Consider the following 25,072-nt stretch of genomic DNA (forward strand, 5'->3'; position numbering starts at 1 on the left):
AAAAAAATTACAACATTAATAATAATAATGTTTCTCTAAATAATTTTTAAGCTTGTGGCTCTCAAGTTCGTGTCATAATGATTATATCGGACGTTGTAAACTCTGATGGATACGCTAAAAGAAAAATATAACACAGATTGAACATAATTAAAAAATTACTATTATCAATATTTATAATAAAATTATTAATTATTAATAAAAATAATTATTAATAATTCCATTAATATTAATAAGTCCATAATTATTAATAAAAAATTTTGTATCTCAGGAATGTGGACAAAATTGGACAAGATCTTGTCCACATTCCTGAGATAAAAAATATTTTATAATTAAAAAAATTCATGTACCTATGTAGTTCAATTTTCGGCACACAAATAAGTATCTATAATATTAAATGAATGCTAGTGTACGCCTAGTGATTGAAATTGGACCGTAATAATTCACTCTTTAATAGAATATATGTGTTTCTTAGTGGATTCTTCTTTCGCAATTTTTCATGAGAAATAACGACGATATTAAATTATTACTTCTTGCACAGAATAATATTAAAAAATCACACACCTGCTTATGAGTTTAATGTTCAAATGAGACCACGTGACTCTTTAGCACGTAAACTTAAGAACAATGCTTGTTCAGAAATGGGACACTAAATCCATTAAAGAGATGTAAACTTGATGCTCGAACTAAAGTGCTTTGTCACAATTGCCTGAACCAGCGATTATCACAGTAGGGCGACACTCGCTTTTAATCATTCTTTAAATGTAAAATAGGAGAAAATATTACGAACTTAGAAATAAAATGAACATTAAAAAGTTTGAACTAAACTAAACTAAAACATTCTTCATAAATACTTATAATTACATATAAGACTTGGTTTTCCATATCAATATAATTTATGATTCGGTGTCTTTGATTCATGAACACATAAATTGAAGATAATCTGTACCAAAAAATGTTGATGACCTTTAATGGCGGCAAATTGTCAGTTTGTAAAAAATGTTTTGATACTTATATAGGTAATTATCGTACTGTTATTTGCGAAAAATAATAGTTTTAACAAATCTAGTTTTTAACCGGTTATCGGAGGTTGAACTCGCTTGGTATTTTTTCAAAGGAACAATTTGCGTTAAATTGGATTCAACTTTACCTGGTGCCTACTACCATTTTCGTAATCTGATACTATTTTCGCATAATTCAATCCCGATCCACGGCAATAAAATAAGGTCAATCAATGCATTTGAATGGTTGCTCGAAGTTTAGTCCTTATTGTTACCGTAGTTTTTTATTGCAATACATGTGCACCTGGTATCAAATGCTTACAGCAGCCTACAAACATCACAACGTGAATGCCATCACCCACTCTGAAACATGAACTTAAAGTCTCAATTGTATTCAACGACTGCCTTACCTATCGAACCCAAAAGTATAACTGCTTCGCGAAATAGGCAACATGTCACTTACCCATGTTATTTCAATACTTCCTAGATGTAACGAACAACAGCTGTCGCTCTAGACATATAATTTCGGATCCACTGAAGCTACTGGTAATTAGGTAGAAAAAATGGCCCACAATATTTTTGTCTAATAATTATATTGAGTGATTATTCAAGCACGTAGAGACTCCGACATACATATGTCGCTACCAATTTTTGGTCATGAATGCTCTATTACAATAATAGTCTATAGTACCCTTTTTTTCTATCTATTCTAGTAACCTCGAGGGGTTATTCTAGATTCACCGAGTTAGTAGGTGAGCTCACGGGGCTCAAACCGAGAGTGTTGCTAGCACTGGCCATAGCAAGAGCAGTGCTTCGCAGAATCTACCACCGGATCGGAAACGCGACCCACTGAGAAGATCCGGCAAAAAACTTAGTGGGCTGTATCTATGGGTTAATTTACTGCACAGTGGATAGTACCCACTTATACTCCCTGTCCATGCGCCGCTTACAAGGAAGATGGTGATTCATATATCAGATGGTGAGCCATACACCTATTAGCTTAAGTCGGCTACATAAATTCTTTATTTTCAAATAAATTATTGATATAGTAAAATAGCATCTGTAGGATATTTCTGACCTGAGCCACCGTGCAGATGTTGGGTTTGTCTTAAAACCGGTCGGGAACGAGGCAGCTATCCTGACACAAGTATCATAATTGGCCAGCTGACGACCGACCAGTTTCGAACAACATTCGGATGCCTTTAAATAATAATAAAAAAATACGCGCCGAAATAATACTAGTATGTCCCTAGGATTTATTCGCTCCTTAATTCTTTTCATTCTGAATATTTTTATGCGTTTAGTTGCTGGAATAGTCCCTTAAGCTACCACCGAATAGGTAGGGTAAAAAAATATAGCAATTAGGCATAATGTGAGAATCTTAATAGCGTTTCTTTTGTAACATCAGTCGCAAGGCCTAAATCAAGGTCGTTTTAATGAAGAACTGACACGACGCTCCGTCTCTATACAAACCTAGACCTAGATTTAAATGTTCGGTAATCCCACTATCTCGATTGACGAGGTTAATTGTCATTTTTTATGATCTGTCTAAAAAATACTGACACATACTTTAGCCTATGTTGGTTGAAGTCCATTTTTTTATTTTTACTTGCGTTTTGTAGCGTAATTTTGTTAAGTGCTCTGAGGAATTGTTTGAGATGATCCTATCGTCTTCATAACACTGCGATCGTTGAAATCTACCAAGCATATACAAGCCCTGGAATAAGCTTCAACATGGTGTTTCTAAAGTACAATTGACTGAGTTTGAAAAGAGTCCACAGTAATTACGCAGCGGCTTAGCTTTGCCTCTGGCAATGACAATGTCCGCACGCGATCATTAACTATCAGGTAGGTCTTTTTTTAGAACCGGGGGTCATACTTTTTCAATGTGTCCTAGGCTAGTCTACTTTTGAAAAAAAAAGCAGTTTTTTAATGCTCATAGTCAAAAATATAGATTAACCACTTTAAGTATCTTACGTCTGTAATAAATCCGAAAATTACTAAGGATTAATTCTAAAAGCTACTAACGCCGTTTTCTATTATACTCGGCTTAATATACAGACGTAATTCAATTTAAACAGACAATATAAATCACTTGTGTTATTAATTAAATAGGTTCTTCGGAGCACTAACCGCAGTAGATCAGTAATAACTATTTTGCAGCCTCCGGTGAAAGCATACGATGCCTTTGAGATGCTCGGATTAATGATAATCGGACAGTGCTTAAGTTTCTAGCTGTCATCGCGAATCCGTTACAAGTGGGTTGAAAGGTTTTGTTTTTTATTGGTCTTGCAGGCAAACGCGAACGCGGCCCACCTGATGGTGAGTGGTTACCGTCGCCCATGGACTTCAGCCATGCCAGGGGCAGAGTTAAGCCGCTGCCTGCCGTTAAGTACTCTCTTCAAGCCTCGTTTGAAGAAGGACATGTCATAGCGCTCGGGAAAAATCTCTGGAAACGCACTGTGGAAGAACGCAGTGGCTCCAGGTAGTATGGATGAACTCTACTGCAGTGGTGGACGGTGCGATGGTAAAAACGAGATGATGGGATCATTTCAATCAATTCTTCAGAGCACACCTTAGGTAGGTCCACAAATAAAATTAAGAATTTACCCCGTGTCCCAATATAGATAGAGGTATAATTATCACCAAGTGAGCTCGGTCACGCATATAGTGCAAAAATTGGTTTTTTGAGTTACGCTTTTCCAAACCCAATTGTGATTGATGTGTGTGATGTGACATAAATTAATTAATATGATATTTATCCATACATAAAAAATTAACATACATATCGTTAGCGAACAATTCCGACTGAATCGTCAACTTGAACCATTAGGTATAATGTTCTTGTAAATAAGCCACCTTTATATTTTCTTAGCTCCTAGTTGAAAACACTGTTCTAATGTCTCACTGTCTATACTAACCACCTCGTGATGTATGGAATCGGCGTTTTCCTTCGATTTATAACAGAATAAACGTATACATATAATATAAGTCACTAGATTAGAAAGTCACTACTTTAGAATGAATTTACAGGTTACTGGATGTGTCTGTAGCTCCACCCGCATTAGGAATAAGTAATATGGAATAGACTAGAAATGAGAGGTCATGCTATACAGGTTTGTATTATGTATAAAAAGTATTTTATTGTTAAATCTCCTAAATCCGTCTTTATAGCGACTTCCTTCTTCTGTATCACGTTTTCTTTTTCTTTTTTTTTTTATAACAACGAGAGGCAAACGAGCAAGACGGGTCACCTGATGGTAAGTGATTCACCGCCGCCCACGGTCACCAGCGTTTACGCCAGTGCGTTGCCTACCCTTCAGGTAAGAATATGCTCTTTTCTTGAATAACCCAATGTACATAAACAATTTGGTTACAATTACACTTGAATGAGTTGACGCCTTCAGCTCTAACACTAGGAGCAGACTTAGGGACCCTGGTAACCGTACTCGTCTAACTCGACAAAGAGTTCAACATGCAACCTAACCGATGAATCAGCTCGCTGAGTTTCTCGCCGGATCTTCTCAGCGGCTCGCGATTCCGATCCGGTAGTAGATTCATTCGCGAAGCAGCTGCTCTTGAGTTGTTAGGTCTCCTTCGGAGGCGCTCGGGCAGTTGTTAGCAAATCCCACCCTTCCTGGCTGAGCCCCTGCTCGCCCATCTGTCCTGGTGTAACTGGAAAAGCTTCCGGGCCACCAGTAATCCTTCAAACCTTAAAAAAAAAGAAAAACAAAAGCACTCCATTGAATCCGCTCTCCGCACTCCGTTTTTAGGCAGCGGCTTGGCTCTGCCCCTGGCATTACTGAAGTCCATAGGCGACGGTAACTACTCACCATCAAGGGGGGGGTCTGCTTAAAAGGGCAATAAAAAAAATAAAAAAGACAAGCCAAGCCAACAATCGATTTGACAATTATTGATTAAGGGTCCATTCTAAGCCATACTATTTATATAAGCCGTATTTAATGTACTGACACACTTCTATGATGGTATTATAATAATAGAAGATTTTAGATAGTAGGTACATATAAATTTATAACCTTCATCAGAATGTGGTTTTGCATAAAACAAATTGATTTACTGCCAAGCAAACGCTGTTAATCAATAACCGACTTCAAATCAAAAAGGAAGAAAAACGCTAAATTTTGTTGCCTCCTTGACATAATAAAATCGAATTTTACGATGCGCGCGCACCGTGACACAAAATTAACAGAATGAAGTTGCCCACCCACTAAATCGCTGATTACAATACGGCCGACGTAACTTGGCGAGTCTGAATATAGCCGCAGTTGATGAACTTTCGCGCATGTACACTAGTAAAAAAAAGTGTTATTAGCATTCATTTTTCCAATCCACATCCAACAAACAGGTCAGCATTTTGTCATAAAAAGAACAAGCCTAACTAGAGTCCCTGTGGTAAGAAAAGATGAGGTCCTCTCGAAACTTTTCGTCTTGCCCGGGCTGTGTATCTCTCATAATACTATGTTAATGTATAGATAATACATGTTTCAAATAATACTACGTTTGCACGCTAGCCTTGGTAAACGTCCACAAAAACACAAGCGTGTGAACGGGGTTTATGGCTGAGCTAGTCGCCAATTCGGACAAAGGTTTTTTAACACAAATCAAAGGAAGCTTGCGGCAAGCGCTTGTGTCGTACATTACACGTTGGCGCGTGTTTAATATCGGTATCTATGGATTTGTAATCCACCATCTTCTGTGCCGAAATTTTCGCTTCCTTTGTACTGTATGTATTTCGAAGAAAATATGTCAAACCAAACACAATGGCCGACACAACTTCGATCGACTTCGACGTCCACGTCTGCCATGCTTGCCGGCACAGCTTGCCTGTCCGGACCACACTAACGACCCGGAAGCGTGTAAATGACATCCAAGCGGTTGTAAAGTCTTGGAGCTTATGGACGTTTGCCAAGCCTCGGCAAGCGTGTAAACGAAGCATAAGATTTGCCTTATACGTTTTTCTTGAAATCGCCTTTTTTTCTACCTATTCTAGTAGCCTCGAGGGGTTATTCTAGATTCGCCTAAATAGTAGGTGAGCTCACGGGGCTCAAACCTGACGATGTTGCTAACACGGACCCTAGCAAGAGCCGTGCTTCGCAGAATCTACCACCGAATCGGAAACGCGACCCACTGAAAAGACCCGCCGAGAAACTCAGTGGGCAGAAATCGCCATTAGCCAAATCGTTGTAATCTGCAAAATATATACGCCACTAAACTTAACCAAACTGTAACCCACATATTCACTAACATATCAAAAGGAACTTAAGCTAAATCTAAAATGGGCATAAAATTTTGTGGCTTACTTTACTTTTACTTATTTGATTGAATATTCTATAACTATTACTCAAAATAATTATAAGAATATTTTATAAATGGAATTAAATAGTATAGTATGCTTTATTTGTGAATAAGTCAAAAATAATCAATTAGATTTGATTATGCATTTAGACTTCTTATAATTAGCACAATATATGCAATGGGCAATAAAAAAATTACTAAAAATATACTATACCTATAACATTAATACTTCATTTGGTCCATCGTTAAAATATATAGATGTATATATATCTATATTAAAAACATATTATCAAATAGGCAATTTCTATGCATATTATTATCAGCTTTAAATTGTGATTATAAGTTTTGAGTGCCATCTGCTGGAACATTTAGTTAAAAAATAAGCTACCGCCACCTCTTGGCAATATAGTGTACTACGTAATTTTTAGTACTAAAACTTTTCATCAAGTAACAGAAACTAGATGGCAGCATAGTTTTTTTTAGAAGGCATTTGAAACCAATAATAAAATTTCTTACATAATTTAAATTTTATTTTTTTATTTTACTTATATTATGTCCTTTTAACATATAATGAAACCTAAGAATCCCACGTACGTTTAGGTACGATACGATGTGTGCTTCCAAATATTGAATATTAAGATAATATAATCTATAGTAACAAATTACGTATGAATTCGACCTAATATAGTTCATAATTCCTAAACCTACATACTACATATAACCAATATCCAACTACTATGAATATGCAATAGTTTATAGCTAAAATTAAATGTAAACTGTAAAGGCAGGATATTATTACTTGTGGTTTTTGGTAGCACTCCTCAGTTTACTTCTGGAGTCACGTATTTACAACTCACTTGGCTTCGGCTATGCGATTCCGAATTTGTGATTTTGTTACCCAATGTAAACTTTAAACATTGTGCATAATAAACATTTTATGCATACAAAAATAATAGATACCTATATATTTATATGTATTTTTAATTTGTCGGAAGCATCGCTGATGTGGGTTGCTGCACCAGGTATAAAACCGCTGACGTATTGATAATAATAGTTCTATCTCGTTCGTTCTTACGTCGAAACGTGTACAGAACAGAGCGCAAAGTTGCCAGGGCTACGTAACTGAGCAAACAAGGCTCGCCTTCCTAGTCAGCGAGAGACCCGACGAACGAACGACCGACTGGCGGCGCCATTACTCTCAAAGTATTCGTACGAACGTGACAGTGTGCCAGCTTTTCATTTGTTTTTCTTTCATCGATCGCGTTAGAACATCGCTACTACGCAGTGCAAGGTAAGCGAATTAGTTTAGTTTTTCGGAAGCAGTGATCGTGTTTAATTCGGACGCGAGGAACTATACGTTTCGTGGATATGGAAAGCTTTCTCGCTTATTTATGCAAAGAATTTACTGAGGGCAGTGTGTGCAGAGAGTACAAGTAGCCGAAAGAGGCTCGCGGGTGAGGCGCGGCGCTACCTTCGCCGCCTGCGCAAGCTCGCACCCTACAAATTATAAGTTTTAAAACTAAATTGTGTAACTATTCAACTAAATCACGTGCTTCTTTCATTTCGTATTCAGTGCTGTGTAATCTTTATATTCTTTACCCGCATTTTGTATTGTAACAAGTTTTATAAGCTTTTGTGTCACTCTGTAGGCAACAACTACATAATTTTCTTTGTGTGTTTGAATACCGTGAGCGGTTTTACTTGATTTTCGCTTGGAATCGACTTGAATAGGTTATCGTTCGATTTTGAATTCCTTATCTTGGCGCTAGACTATCATCGTTAGATACATGTAATATTACTTTTCCCCGTTCGCATTGAAACGAAATACCTTTTTCGGAATACCAGGAAACCCATATTAAGACCACTTTTGAGTCACGTCTGAATGCAACAGGATAATACGACAAAACACGTAACATATTAACTTATCTGCAGCAATTAGCCCTAATGGTTACCAATTATAAACTAAAATACTTGATCGGGTATCGATGAATGGCGCCAAGTCGTACTATGATAGACACGGTACCGTTATATCGCTTTTTGTTATACCTATTATTATGTTACCCAACATGAACTATACAATTTCATTCGCAAATAACAAAAGAGCGGAATCGATTTTAACAAATAAATGAACTCGTTCATTGAACCCTGCAAACAGAAACTCAGTTCAATGCACAATTTGTTTATTATATTAATTGTTATTTTAATTAAAAAACAACAAAAAAAACATGTATCACATACATAAACTGCATCGGTTGACGCAACGAAAACGCGAAACACATCATTCACCCTTTCACTGTTTTTAAGACAACGTACAATTGCTTTTGCATAAAAACGAGGTTAGCAAATCTGATGACATACAGTCGATCGTTACAAAGTTAAAGCCACCGAAGTGTCGACCTTCATTCGGACGCGTTACGTGACGAATCTGCTGTCTCACTCACCAGACTCGCATCTCAAAAAACCCTTATGATCAACACTCGTCATTGAAAGAAGCCTACTGAGTTTCTCGCCGGATCTTCTCAGCGGGTCGCGTTTCCGATCCGGTGGTAGATTCTGCGCAGCACTGCTCTTGCTAGGGCCAGTGGCCAACTTTCGGTTTGAGCCCCGTGAGCTCACCTACACGTTAGGGTAAAGCTGAAGTAGACTCTCAAGGCTATCAGCAAGGTAAGAAAATTGAAAGATTTCATGATCAAATCCGTATGTCAATCGAACCTTTCTTTTTTTTTTTCGAATGGCGTCATGTTTCAAATGAATCATCGGAGAAAACTTTAATTTCCGTTTCGGTGTTGTATTCGATGTTGCAGCGAACAATTATATTACACGTTCAACGTTCCATATGAACCGTAAAATGTTCATTGTCCCGAATTGAGTTTACGTGCGTGCATGCAAAGTCGAGGCAGAGTTGAACTGTGACGTCATCGATTCTTTAACACCTTTCTGTCGATAATTTTCTAAAATGTGATCTAAATATTAAATAAATTCAATTAGAAAAACCAGAAAAAAAGAGGGCTGTTTTTAAGCTATTGCATAGCTTTTATCGCGGGCCTTGAGCGCGGCTTACTGTAATCATGAAATTCCGTAACGAAAAAAACCTTACACCCCTCACTCCGCCTACCATGTAGCTGCGTTCAACACATTCACACGTTGCCCTTGTGTAGTGTTTATGAATAAGCGCGTGGCGTGACGTCAAACTGCATGCGCATCATGAAAAGTCTGCCCATCTCTCTCTCGCGCGGTCTAGCTTATGAGTGTGAAGGGGACAGTTAAGGCTTTGCTTTTATTAATGTTTAATATAGCGTGGTCTTGTTTTATTATTGTTTTAATATTAAATTATCATTGTCTAATCATAATTGCATAAGTTGATAAAAAATGCTATGCAATAGCTTTATCACGGCAGTTCCCGAGTGCCACACGTTTGTTTTTATTTTTTTAAATGGACGATCACATGCATTATAGGTATATCACGACTATACATGTTTCGCTCGAAACATAATACCTGGAACTGGTTTTCATTTCCTGTTTCACCTTTATCTTCCATAAAGGCAGAATTTGTACCGCAACTATGTTTTAATTGCGATGATATTTCTTACTAGGTACTATAAAATTTACTAATGCTTTGCTTAACAGTCGATAAGCTAAGTCTTCCACAGACAACATCACGTTAACCGTTTTTTTTTTACAATGGCGGCTTTGTAACCAATAGGTCGGAGATCAACATATAATACTGTTGTTTGATCTTTACTCTCCACTGGATCAAACAATGAAGCTACTAAACCACTCAGTTATACTTTTGTAATTCTTATTAGATTCGAAACTGTTATCTCAATGCGCCTTAAAAGATTTGACTAGATACGTGAACAGAGAAATCCTTGGAAATTAAATCGGAATTCGACTAACCTTAAGGCCATCTTCAAGTAGGTCCTGTTACACGGATGTTGTAATTAAATATGTCACATAATATAATGAGCTTAGTGCTTATGATATTATCATAAGTGCTAAGCTCATACAGGCTTAGTGCTTATGATATTATTATAAGCACTAAGCTCATACAAGCAGGCACAAGGATTTTAATTCGCACATTAGTGATGAAATAGAACCGCAGCCGATTACAAAATCGTTGAGATCTGCGAGTCGTAGACTTATTTAAAACTAGTTTTACGATTTAATATCACGTTTTTTATTATTTTTGGACAATATTTTGAATACATAACAGTTTTTATGAACGACTGAAACTGACTACAAATGGTTTTAATGGACTAAGGTCAGGAAAGCAGCCATTTTTTTTTATTCGTTTTTATTCCTTTTAACTAATTTATTATCAATCAGTTTGCAGTAACAATATAATGCCAATTCTTCCTCCCAGCTACTGACGTTATCTTACAAAAAGAATTACAAAAAAAAAACTTACAAAAAAAATTCATCCAATCCGACATGATCCAATGATGGGTCAATATTTAATGTATTTTTTCTTAACTGAAACAAACCCATTGAGTTTCTCGCGCGATCTTCTCAGTGGGTCGCGATTCTTATCTGGCGGTAGTTTCTACGAAGCACTGCTCTTGTTACGACTAGTGTTAGCAAATTCTCTCAGGTTAAGCCCGTGAGCTCACCTACCCGTTTGGGCGTAGCTGAAACAGTCCCATAGACTACCAGCCAATAGGTAGGGAAAGAAAAAAAATACTGAAACCATTAACATTCCTTTGTTGTTTGAAATCTGTTGCTATCTCAAGCCTATAACATTTTTATGTGAAATATATCAAGATTACGAGCGAGCATTCTCGATTATTGTTTTAGAAAAAGCTAAATACGTCATCCCTGGTTTGTATCGCGGATATATACTAGATATATGACGTATATGGCTTGTAAAGTTTTCTTAACCATTAAAATCCAGAACTGTGAAGAATTTGGTGTGTTTTAATAGAATTTGTGTTTCAAATAAGAGCGACAGCTTCTTAGCGAGATTGTGAGAGTTTTATCTTGTCACAGATATTGCAAAACACGTAGAGAAATATTAGCTTACATTGAATATTTATCGGCACGTCTTTGATAAGAAATAAACATGATTAGTATATCTAAGAACAGTATGTAAATAGATCGAACATGCAGTTAAAATTACGAATGTTGCCAGATGGCCTCTGGGATGGAATTACGCACCAAGCACACGTCATCAAATGACAAAAGGAAACCGGGCCGCAATGAATAAAAGTAATCTGGAAAATATTTACATTTACAAACTTGCAACACTTGAAAGTTTGTGTTCCCAGAAACGCAACAGAACATTTCAATCATTCCGCTAAGCCGGGCACAAACACAAACTGCAAACCATAGCATTGCAGCGTCTCACTTTACATACCTTGATGTCTTGAATACTTTTCGTAAGCTCATTAATTTTGATGTCATTGTACGTTATAAAATCAAATAGAAGTCAGACCGCGAATACAGGCCAGGGTTTGCGATCTAAAATACGAAGAAGATACTCATTTTCTCTTTCCAAAAGAATGACGTAGAATCGCGATATAAACATAGTAAAAAATAGCTAGTGTGCTGAATTAGTATCCCATCTCTTCCCGTAGATGTCGTAAACTAAGGGAATCTCCGAAAGAATGTGCAACAGCGTCTTCCGGGTTTAACCCAGTGTATCGGAATCGCTAACGGCCATATACTGGTAGCGAGGTGTTTTGTGAGCCCGCATGAATAATGAATGATCCAGCCTACTTCTGTCACGAAGCAATCGTGCATTCCGGCTTGGAGGGTGGGACAGCTGTTATACAACGTAAATTTCGTCCTCATCCCTCAAATAGTATATTGCCATTTAAATTGTCTATGAACTAATGTAAGCACTTAAGAATGAGTGTTCTGTGAGGTGTTCTACCCGTCAACGCTACGAATAAATATGTATTTATAAATGAATATTTCGTTAGTTTATCCCGCATATACCTACATCTCTACTGCGTTCTTTGTGTTACTACTTCGCTAGTTCTTTTTTTTTGTACTTCCGGAAAGGTTTATGACACAGTTACTATCGAGTGAAATGCGAATAGTTTCCAAAAATCTTAATCATAAAATATGCAAATAGTTTTCAAAAATCTTTGTCATAAGTAAGTAATACTAGTGTTCGCCCGGTGCTCGAAATTCGATAATAATCGCTACCACCTCAGAATTTTGAAATATTTTGTGATTTACATTTTTTTTTTATTGCTAAGATGGATGGACGAAATCACAGCCCACCTGGTGTTAAGTGGTTACTGGAGCCCATAGACATCTACAATGTAAATGCGCCACCCACCTCGAAAATTACATTATCTCGATTGTTTTATTTATTGTTCTGTTGTGTTTGTTCTCGATTTTATTGATAACACTAAACCTCGTCAATATGAACTGAACAAATAAAAGGAACGATTGACAAACAAAGGAGACAATGGTGCTCAAGTGTATATGTTTGGATATACATTCAAACCTGGTTAAGTGAGAACTGGATAAGTGAGAAAACTCTATAAGTGAGAGTAATAGCCAGGACCCGTCATTTTAAGCTCCCAAAACCTCTATTAGCGAGAAACAGAAACCTCTGTAAGAGAGAGTCATTTTTCCCTCATGGACCTCCGTAAGTGAGACTGCTACTTGCCTATACCTCTATAAGCGACAGTCGAGCTTTATTTATTCATATTATTTAGGAGGAACAAATGACAAAACAAATTACAAATTGAACATCTGCTATTTTATGACTCATTCTTAACTTTCGTGGAACTTCCTATCATTGTTTTTGTATTGTTTTCTCGTCAATATTGAACCTATTCTATTTCGTGGAACTAATTAATAACGTTGTTATTTTATCGCATTCTTTTCGAATGGACACGTGTGCCTGTGTACCGTCCTGTTTGTCGGACTTACTCAGTTTATCGTTAATCAATTGCGAAAGAAAGTTCTGTTCTGCATCATGTCAAAACGGAAAAGTACTGTCATTAAGTGATAAACTTAAAATAGTGAATGCGTTTGAATCCGGAAAATCGCGAAATGAAATTCATAGGGTGCATTAGCGAGAAACTCGGGTTAGTGAGAAACCTCTATAAGCGAGAATGAGATTGTGCTCCCTTGAACTTTCGCTTATCCAGGTTTGACTGTATATAATATGTATGTATTAATATTATATATGTAGTAATATATATTACTACGCGATCGCCACCAAGAATGTTACTCAATAGTCAATGTATTGTATATTAATTTCTATCTTCCCTAACTTACAGCCCTGTAATAGTTTCTCGCACGATGGCACGTTCGTTGTAAGCATACCGCGAATTTAAAATAGTATTCATACCTCATTGCGAAAATTACAGCTACGGGTAATTAGCTTTATCTATCATCATATGACTTGAGTCTTGACACATCCTATACATTTACATTTTACGTATTGATACTACAAAAAGACCTAGTTTTTCATTAAAAAAAAAATTGTAAATAGGTTAATTCTCATAGTCCGTCTGGAATTTATTGAAGCCAATTTATATGCCTCTACCCACCTTGGGATATAAAAGCAAAGTCGTAGTTGTGTTTATTAGGCTATCTTATCCTTCGAAATAGAACACAATGGTAGCGGTAGAAATAATTAGAATACTTTTCTACTATCGTAAATATAGTCATTTTCTTTTCAACTCATTCTTATATAGCTTAAGCACGTATTTACTTCCATAATATTATGTAGAATCATTTGAACTCACTCTTACATACTATATAGTCAGAAAACACGATACTGAGAAAACCGAGCGTAATATTATTCCACAAATTAAATTTAAATTAATTCACAGTGAATTAAAAGATAATGCGTAGGAAGATTTTATATAAAATCAAGTTGTAGGTAGAAATATAATGGATTCGATGACGATGCTACTGCTAGCAATAGAATCAGATGTTGTCGTAGTAAGTAATAACAGTATCTCGAGAGCGGTCACATATCATTAAAATTTTATATTTAGAAATATAAAAACTAAATATGTGGTTGACGCAATGGAATCCAGATCTCAATTTATCAGAAACTTCAATTAAATAAGTATTTTGTCGTAATAATGTTGCAATTCAATAAATACGTACGTAAATGTATGTCTAGCGATAAATTCGTTCAGTGTGACGTGAGCTGCGACTAAAGACACAATGCAAGGTAAACTGTGACAGATAACAGAATAAATAGCTATTTACCAAGCATCTAGACTAAAAACGAAAAAAATACTAATATCTTTTATGTAAAGCGACACAATCATATCGCACCATCTTCTGAATACATAACGGCTTAAACTATTTATTTTAAATGAGCTACTATGAAAACAAAAAACAACAAAACGAGGCGTCTTTAAGTATGTATCTAATGAAGTTTCACAAGTACAATTTGTTCAAACAACACGTCAAGATGACGTAATCTCGTCGGAGCCTCAAACGAGATTCTATTCGATCCCACTAGCCACTAGAATTCTTGATCAATGCTCTTGACTATCCTTTGATATCGTAACAGAGATTTTGATATAAATTTAAAGATACATATAACCTAAATTTATTCCTAAGCAATTAGCTCATTCTATTTACCATATTTATTGAAACTAAAATCAATTGACTTGCTTTTGAGAGCGTCCACATTTTTTTGTGTCATCATGGTTATCTACTTTTTGTATTTGATTTACTAATTAAGCAATTAAAAATATAAGGAATTTAAGTCTTTTCTAACTAACTTTAATATTTTTGAGTGCTCTTGACCACATCTTTTCCACAAATTAGTCGTTACCTGAGGAATGTAAAAACAAATTACAGCGTGACTATTCTACTTAAGGCTGCCAATGTTTTTCCGATCTAATTGTTTGAACAGAAAAAATTAATAATTTGAAAGAATATTTTTCAACAATTTCATTCTCTTCCGTAATTTAAAAATAATAATAAACAGTTTAATTATAATATACAAGTTCTATTTATATTTATACTATCGATAAATAGTTCAGTACTACCCATACAACTTGTACAATTTACGCATAACAGCTAAGTTTAGAAACAAAGCGTTTTCGCACACTTTATTTTTATGCAGAAATAAAAACTACAGTTACAGAAAAATAGTTTGAGATCCGTAAAATTAGAACTATCTCTCCTTTTTTTTAATTACGAACTTTTTACGATAACTTCCCTTCGAGGGACTTGACGTTAGACTTTATTCAGTAATTTAAAAGTCAAACATACAGAGATAGTTCAATGATATATTTACAAAAACTACTAGCCAAAATCATAACGATTTCGGTTTGTTATGTTCCAAAACAATGTAATTGTTATAACTAAAAATCCTAAAATTTAAAAGTCAAACTTATACTTTATGAATTATCTTCTTGGTGAAGGCGTTATTTCGCTAAACAGTACCTAGTTATAAAGGAGTAATATCAATTTCATATACTCATCTGTTGCTCCATATTACTTATGTGACCTCGAAATGAATAAGAAATTCAGATGAATCAGCATACGAATATCAACTGTGAAACAAGGACATAGAACCACTTTTTCTGGAACCTTCTTTCTCGGCGCCGAAGCCTTACCTTGTTATCACACACTTCTCGGGTTACGTATTTCGGATTTCTTTTCTTTTTAAATCATTACCATTCAGCCTCTTGACAACGTCTGTTACCTCTCATAAAAACTGAGGTGTTTTTTTTAAACCTACCTAACTTTTTATTTCATAATATCCCACGATTATACTATGGATCATTGCAGTTCACAACTCATGCGGAAGTGACTTATGGATTATTTTTTGTTAGGTAGCTTAGGTAGTTTTTGTTAGGTTTGTTGCTTAGTAGTTCAATATTGGATAATATCTGTAAGTTTAGAGGTTTATTAGTTTGTATATTGGTATTGCTCATGTGAAACGAAGAACCTTGAAATATGAGGCCTAATGTGCCTGTATGGCACAATGGCTGTCCCCATTTCAAACTTTTGAAGTCGTCTTGGCCCAAAGGATAAGGATAAGATCTAAGCAATAAAAAAGATGTCTGGTGTCGTGGGACACCGGAGAGGAACGAAGTTCCTTATTATACAAATATTAATTTTAAGTTCTTATCGAGGCATAAAGAAAAAATGTATCTATAATGTGAGTATTCGCCACGTGCTTGTCCATGAATTCATGAGTACATATATACTATGCATTGGCGGGGAGTGTTAATAGAGAGAAAAGGGATGAGAGAACGAAAAGAGAGAAGGAGAAGGAGAAAGTATTACACACTACTCGCTTGTTTATACGACTGTCGCGCCTGCGCACGTCTCATTTAACGGTTTTATTCCACGCACTTTTTCTTACGGTTTTACTATCACATTTTTTTCAGTTCGGTCGCGCAGCAAAATTCCTATCTCCTCCAAGCCTGCCGTAAGGAACTTCGTGCCAAAAATAATTTCAAAAGCATTACTGAAATAGTAGGGATGCTGATACCTAACAATTATTGAGACAGTTCAAAAAAAAAACACTAAACATACAAAACACACAAATTTTGTAAATTTAAATTTATTAACACACACAAATATTTAATAAGTAGGTACATCAGTGCTATAAGTAAGAACAGAAAATTGAATTTCAAATTCGTCTCCATGGCTCAAGGTACCTGGCTGGATTAATATTGTGACGTCTATAGGATTCAATAGCTATAATACTTGACACCCGACGCGCCGTGAACTCATTACAATGAACATGAACGCTAACAGCGCAATGATAAATAAATATGTACATATGAAAATATGTTTTTCTTTTCTAAGCGCCGCCGCCGGTAGCTTCGAGAGGCCATTAACTGGTAAGCGAGCTCACGGGGCTAAGCTTCTGGGTGTAGACTAACATTTGCCCTAGCAAGAGCATTGTCTCCATGTCCTTACGGATCGGTCCAATAGCCTTTGCATTAGACGACTTCAGCTCTAACACTAGGAGCAGGCTTAGGAACCCCGGTAACCGTACTCGTAGAACTCGACAAAGAGTTCGACGTGCAACCTAACCCATGCATCAGTTCGCTGAGTTTCTCGCCGGATCTTCTTAGCGGGTCGCGATTCCGATCCGGTAGTAGATTCATTCGAGAAGCAGCTGCTCTTGAGTTGTTAGGTCTCCTTTGGGGGCGCTCGGGCAGCTATTGGCAAATCTCACCCCTCCAGGCTCTGAGCCTTTGCTCGCCCACCTGTCCTAGTGAAACTGGAAGGCCTCCGGGCCAACAGTAAACCTTCAATCATATAAAAAAAGCATTGCTTCGCTGAATCTACCACACGATCCGTATCGTGACCCAGTCTGGATCGCCAAGAAACTCAGCGGGTTGTGCCTATGGGCTAAATTAAGTTGAGTTCGACGAGAACGATGACTAAAAACATCGAGACTGGTTCGAGATGATACATAATATAAGGACACAAATTTGAATTAAAAAATTAAAATTCCAAAAGAGTTTTATTTTTTCTGTATATTGTGTGGTCTGCACGTCAAGACCTTAGTACCTTGAAGTCGACAGCAGTATACAGTTCTATTGTTAAAATGCTAATGAAGAAGCGATAAATAAATTAGTGCTAAAGTAATTTATTGATACGTACATTGCGTTTGAATGCAATAATTTCAATGAGGTATTTATTATGTTTTGTTCAATGCTACTTATATTATGTCATACAAAATATGCATATAAATGCTAGGGCTGTTTTTTTGTTTGTTTGTATCACATGTGCCGTTGTACCGAATAATGTATAATAACAATATTAGCAAAGAACAAAACTTTTAGTTTTTTTACCTTTTGCACACTATTTGACGCGAAAGATCTAGAAAAAATGCGTAGAGGCTTGGAAGACGATTTGTTATTTCATCTAGACTCTTAGACACCGACTGAGCTCTCGCTATAGTGGTTTTATGTAGGTGAAAAAATGGGGGTGCTAAAAAATAATTTATTCTCAAAGTGGGCAGTATACAAAATAGTTTGGGAGCCCCTGTTCTAGAGTATAGATCTCAGGGTACTTGAAGTCTGAGCAAACTGGCAGGGATACACTATCTAAGGCGATACATGGAAAGAATGTGAAAGAAACGAAATGTTAAAAATAAATTACGCATTATATAAATTACTAGCAGACCCGGCCACACGTTGCTGTGGCTAAGGTTTTTGTTTCTAAATAACACGTGGCCGGCTATGCTAACACCAAAAATTTTAAAAGTAGAAACAATTGAATTTCATGGCATTTCGTTTACTACAAAATAAATTAAACTTATACTTAGCCTCAACAACACGTGGTTGTTATGCTATTAAATTGTAGCTTATATGACACATTTGTAGGTTTACCATAGCAGCGCCACCTATTGATTACTTACTCGATCCAGTCAACAAATATCGCCATCTATTAAAATCGTTTGGAGTTAAAATGAGACAAATAATTTGCAATAAAATAATATTGCGGCTGTAAATTAAGATGTAAGCTATCCTATCTTTCAAGTTGGATCAAACTGCATACGGTGTGCAAATTTAATTTAAAATCGGTTAAGTAGTTTAGGAGTCCATTGCGGACAAACAACGTGAAACGTGATTTATATATATTAAGATTTGAAAGGATTAAAAATTCAACACATTAAATCGCGTGTCTAGGAATTGTATGGCTGGATAGGTGATAACCTCTTATTAAGAGTTTCATTATCAACTAATTACAACGATAACCTAAATAAAGGCGATTACGGCGAGCCGCTGAAGCCGAAATGTCAATAGCTTTGTTTATACTAGTTACTGGAAAATATTACCTATATGTAGCCACGCGACTATTGCGACAAAAGAATAACTTTGAGCTCCAATGAGTGAAAATTGCCTCAAACTACATTCCGTTGAACAAATTTCTGTAATTTTTTTTATTTTTATTTTTTATTGCATAGATGGATGGACGAGCTCGCGGTGTTATTCCTTCACCGTGGAAGTCAATCGTGAACATTTATTAAATACGTATTTCATTAAAAAACTTTGTACTTGCCAGCGGGATTCGAACACCGGTGCATTGCTAGATACAAAAGCACCGGACGTCTTATCCTTTAGGCCACGACGACTACAAAATTAATTAGTTGTGTATTTTCAAAGCTGTATACTGAATTATCGGAATTATTATATTAAAAACTTCGAAACAATTATAAACAAAACTGAATACAATTGAAGAATCTATCCGATTCAATGGGCACTTTTTTAACACTTTTGTAGGAAGACAAGTATATATCCCATCTGAAGTTTAGTGGTCACCGTCGATCTTCGACCTCAGCAAGGCAATCAATGTATCAGTCAATGAAATACCACACGTAGAATGTGGAGGCTTCCTCAATGCGTTCCTTCAACTTAGCTCCGTCCATTCTCAGTAGTACCTAAGCCTATTTATTGCCCCTCCTTCCTGAGCCCTTACTCGCCTGAGACCTATCCTGGTTAAAGTAATGAAAAAAAAAATTATAGTGTAGACCATAGACTTTACGCCTGGGAGCCCTGGTCATTCGCTTCTCAAGCTTGTCCATCGGCACCAATTAAAAGAAACTTAAGATATTTCAAGTCTGCACATTAATAATAAAAACTTTTCGTGATCTTCTAAAGCATAATATATATAAAGGCATATAATATATCTGGTAGCGATTATATTTAATAGTAAAAAAATATATTTTCAAATCGTCGGGAAAGAGGCATAAAATCCTCAAGATTAAATTAGGGTACAGAATTTTTACTGGTGGTAGGACCTCATGTGAGTCCGCACGGGTAGGTACCACCACCCTGCCAATTTCTGCCGTGAAGCAGTAATGCGTTTCGGCTTGAAGGATGGGGCAGCCGTTGTAACTATACTGAGACCTTACAACTTATATCTCAAGGTTGGTGGCGCATTTATGTTGTAAATGTCTGTGGGATCCAGTAACCACTTAACACCAAGTGGGCTGTGAGCTCGTCCACCCGTCCGTAAGCAATACAAAAAAAATATAAAGGCGCAGAACTTATTAGCAACACAATACGTCTTATACCTGTACCAAGTTTTATTAAAAATTAAATATATATATATATATATAAAACAGAATACAGAAATGTGTTACGGATGTTCTTATCATAAGAGAATTTCTAGTTCAAACAACGCAGCATTGTGAATACAAGACTCCCTGATCCTCGCAGCCTTACAGCGATAAGGCGGGCCAGTTCAAATAAAATGAATAATTCGGGGCAGAGTTAGTTTGGAAAAATATTATCATTTTTCCAAACTTGAAAGCAGCTATTCGTCCTCAACATATAAGAGGCAGACTGTGCCAAGTGAACGCCATTGGAGTCCCCTCTTCCTGCTTTAATTTCCTCAAATTCCCCCTGTTATTTCAATTACGTACGCAATCGACGTACTGTAAATCTCTTTTTGCTATAAACGATCTGTATTTTTCTGTCGGAGAGCAATCACACATTACATTCTGAAAGGCAATATCCTGATTCATTTAATCGAGCTGATAGCTAAAATCTCAAGAGTGGATTTATCTTATAGACTCCAAAAATCCCTTAAGCTAAAGCGAGCCAAAGGTTCGTCTTCGAATCTAAGCTGATACAAAATCATTAAAACTAACTTAGTTCACGAAGTTTTCATAATTCGTATTAAAGTAATTGATATTAGATAATTCGAACGAACATACAACAATATTTGAAGCCTAGATTAATCTGCAGAAGTGTTTCGACAGAAACAAACGGATTTCATAACGTATCAATGATCTTTACATGAGCAATTTCCGAAAGCAATATACTTCAATTGAATCATATTAACATCTTTGACCGCACCGTTTCTGTCCAGGAAATTGTAACGAATTGAATTTATTTTTACTAGCTATGCAGTTACAGAGTGTGCTCATAAAGAAAATGATTCGTTTGAGATACGTTCTTCAATATGATTCATTTACGGAGGACGACGTCCTTAGAAACGCCATACCTCATACAAGACGCACTGAAATCTTATCTATCTATCCTACTCTAGCTTGTCAAGCCTTGAATAAGCAAGACCGAAACACAGTACAGTCTGATGACGACTTATACCTCTTTGTTCATTGTGACATGTGATGCTTATAATCAGTTATCTGGGTCAAATGCATGTGCATATCACGCGGTCCGTGTCGTGGGTATTGTTAGAATTTTCACAAGCATATTCATCAGGAATGTTTTTATAGTTTTCCTGTTAAAAAATATGTAGAAAAAACCTACTGAAAAACGTTACTCAAAAAGGTTTATCGGCTTAAATGAATTGATAAATGTATGATTATTACTTTTTTATAATACAAATTGATAACCTTTTTAAGAAAACCATATTATTATCATACGAACGGTGCCAACTACAATCAAAGAGTGCGAGCGGAGAGCTGTTGTCGAATCTAATTATTTCAAAATCTAGTGCAGTCACAAATTAAAATCATAAAAATATTAAGTGTAAAATTTTATTAAAAATTACCGATCGAATTTACCGTTGTGTGTCGCGCCATCTTTTTGTTGCAACACAATTTGTCCAATTACTTTCACTAAAGCCGTGTAGCCCGTGTTGAAACACGTCTCGATACTTCTATTGCCTTTGCCTATTTTAGCTTCTTTCAGTTTCTTTGGATTTCATGATTCAAAGGTAGCGGCTTGACTCTGCCCCTTTTTTTTTTTTAACGCTGGGGAATCCATTTACGGATACCCGGTTCGGGGGGGTAACGAACCGGGTTATGTCGGACTCCGGCGCCTCTTGAGAGGAACAGGGAGTCGAGGAGGGCCAAGGTAACATTGTTGAAGTCCATGGGCGACGGTAACCACTTACCAGATGGGCCGTATGCTCATCTGCCTATACGGGCAATAAAAAAAAAGAAAAAAACCTTCCACCGCATCATATACGAGTAAATATCAAGGTTGGCAGCCGTAAAACATGAGGCGATCATCCGGTGAGGAGTTATCCATGCAAAGAAAGTAGCTTATAAATCGGTTTACAGAAACATTTCGTCGCTTAAAAACAATGTAATACACACAGAAACGACTTACTCGGTGTTATTAAACTGAAAGTGTATAGATAAATGAGGATATTAATCTTCTTTATTCAAATATCCGAGACAATGTATCGTTCCAATTGATATCAATAAACAGCTCTTAGACAAAAAATGCATTTGATATCAGTATCTACTTGCTATATAATCCAAGTATAGCAACTGTATATTCCAAGATGTTGTTTTAATAAGAGAGGGTACGCACACGATTTCATACATGCTTTAAAATTGATAAATTCCATTTTTCCAAGCGATTTGTGTTCTTTGAATATGTATATTCTTTGAATTTCTTTGAATATGATGATGATGTCATATTCTTTGAATATGATTTAAATTATCAGTGAAAGTGTTTATCTTTGTCTTCAAATAATCTCGCTATTGAGACGGATTATGTTGACGTTTCGTACTTGCCTTTTTGGTAGATAACGGTCATTCGCTTCGAACTTTCTAGAAAACCGCCCAAATCTCTATGGTCGTGGTATGTGTAAAACAAACATAATTTGACGGTCAATTGAATAGCAATGAGGCATTTCAGCTTTGACTACAAGGAACCTATACAATAGCGGCGTCATGCTGGTTGATTCCGTTGAAAGGTCGACCGTGAATTTTGTTCATTTACAGTTTCCATAGTTACGTGAATATAATCATTGCAAATAAGTATTTAAAATGGATTTCAATTTGCCTAAGTAAGGATAACAGTTTTAGCATTGACGATCTCATGCAATTGTGACGTCTTCGCAGAAGAAACATTTAAATACATTGTAAACTGCGTCACCGTTTTCCAAGGTATAGGTTATATTATAAAGAGGAAAGATTTGTTTTTTTGTTTGTATTGAATAGGCTCCGAAACTACTGAACCGATTTGAAAAATTCTTTCACTGTTTGGAAGCTACACTATTCCCGAATGACATAGGCTATAATCTTTTTTGAACAAAATTAGGGATCCTTACTAAAACTCTAATAATGTAACCCAAGGTGTAAAAAAAGTTACCTAAAATATTCTTTACATCGCGTGCCCTGCGAAAACTATTGATGATAGAATAAAGTAATGTACTACGACTTTGTAGAACACATTATTATTTAGAAAATGTGTCGCGACAGCATATTTCTAACTATTATAGTATGCCGCAATGAGTGTTCTTTTATTTAAAAAAATAAAACAACGTCAAATATCGTTGAAATTTTTGTTAAAGATCCGAGCGGAGCCGGAGCGGGCCGCTTGTATTTCATAAATGTTATCGGACATTTTTAAATCGTTCAATCTATTTATTTTCCTCATCGCTTTACCGTGCCAACTACTTTCTCAGAAATTTACAATTTGTTTCAAAAACATTTGCGATTTGTATACTCCCGCTTGGATATTGGTAAATACAATGCTTAGTGGTTAATACATTACAGAAGGCAAACGGCACGTGCAACGCAATTACTTATTAGTCACTTTATTTATGGAATGAATAACCGTCGCGTTCAAAAGCTGCGTTGTTTTAAATTGCATTGAGAACATTAAAACACGTATACAATTTCCCCCAACACTGTACGAGGGTGTTTAATTTAGAAATCCAAAACACATTTCTTTTCTCGTTCAACTAAATGTATTTGTAGTTGGTCGAGCTCAGAGACGTGTACTTTATTTCTGGTGGGCGTCCATGGCAATAAGTAATAAGGTAAACATCGGACGAGTGTCGGTTGTCGCGACGCTAAGCACTATGTTTTTTGTTTCATTTTAAATAATTCAATATACTGAATTATTTTTACCCTTTTCTCATCCAAGTCGTCTAAGTAAAACAAGTGAGCGTGAATGGACGTCAATCATTTTGTGAAGACTATATTATAATAGGTTAGGGAAAAAGTCGTTTAGCATTATAGTATGTATGAACTTGTAATAAAATCTCTTTGGCTATATTAAATGTAGGTATATGGCTGGTTTTGGTATCATTAAAAGTTTAAATTTTAAAGAAGATAACTTCAAATTCAAATTAGGAAAATGTGTGATTTTTATTTATTTTTCGTACTGTCAAGATGAGTGAATCTATTGAAGAAATACGTTTTAAAATTTTACTACCAAAAAGGTAAAAATGCAACGCAAGCCGCGAAAAAAATTTGCGATGTTATGGACTTAGTGCAGTGTCTGTGAGAGTAGCACAAATTTGGCTTAAGCGTTTTCAATCCGGAAATTTTGATGTCAAAGATGCAAGTCGCTCTGGTCGCCCTATTACGGATAAAATGGATGCCATTTTTGAAAAAGTGGAGCAAGATCGGCATATCAGTAGTTACGACGTAGCTGCAGAACTGAGAATTGACCACAAAACAGTTTTGGCGTATTTGAAAAAAAACTGGGTACACAAAAAAGCTGGATATTTAGGTACCTCACGAGCTCACTGAAAGAAACCTAATGAACCGTGTACTCATTTGTGATTCTTTATTACGACGTAATGAAACGGAACGATTTTTGAAGAATTTGATTACTGGTGATGAAAAGTGGATCACGTACAACAAGAACGTGCGAAAACGGCCGTGGTCAAAGGCCGGTCAGGCTTCACGGACTGGCGAAGCCCGGGTTAGCTCGCAACAAGGTGATGCTGTGTGTGTGGTGAGATTGGAAGGGAATTCATTATGAGCTGTTACCACCAGGCAGGACCGTCGATTCTGAACTCTGCTGCGAACAACTGACGAGATTAAAGCCAGAAGCTGAGAGAAAGTGGCCGGAATTAAACAGAAGAGGTGTGTTTTTTATAATGATAAAACTAGACCTCACACATCT

The 25,072-nt window shown here is 36.2% G+C and overlaps 1 protein-coding gene across 1 annotated transcript in view; it reads left to right on the forward strand.

The window, feature by feature from the left end:
* The first annotated feature begins 7,447 nt into the window (after positions 1 to 7,447).
* Gp150 (leucine-rich repeat domain-containing glycoprotein 150) overlaps positions 7,448 to 25,072 on the forward strand; it is a 43,858-nt gene continuing 26,233 nt past the window's right edge. The window contains exon 1 of the mRNA XM_028176869.2: positions 7,448 to 7,605. The gene's annotated coding sequence lies outside the window, so the exon portion shown is untranslated. The remainder of the gene's footprint in view (positions 7,606 to 25,072) is intronic.

The sequence above is a fragment of the Bombyx mandarina genome, chromosome 05 (assembly GCF_030267445.1).
Source record: "Bombyx mandarina strain Sakado chromosome 05, ASM3026744v2".
NCBI classification, from domain to species: domain Eukaryota; kingdom Metazoa; phylum Arthropoda; class Insecta; order Lepidoptera; family Bombycidae; genus Bombyx; species Bombyx mandarina.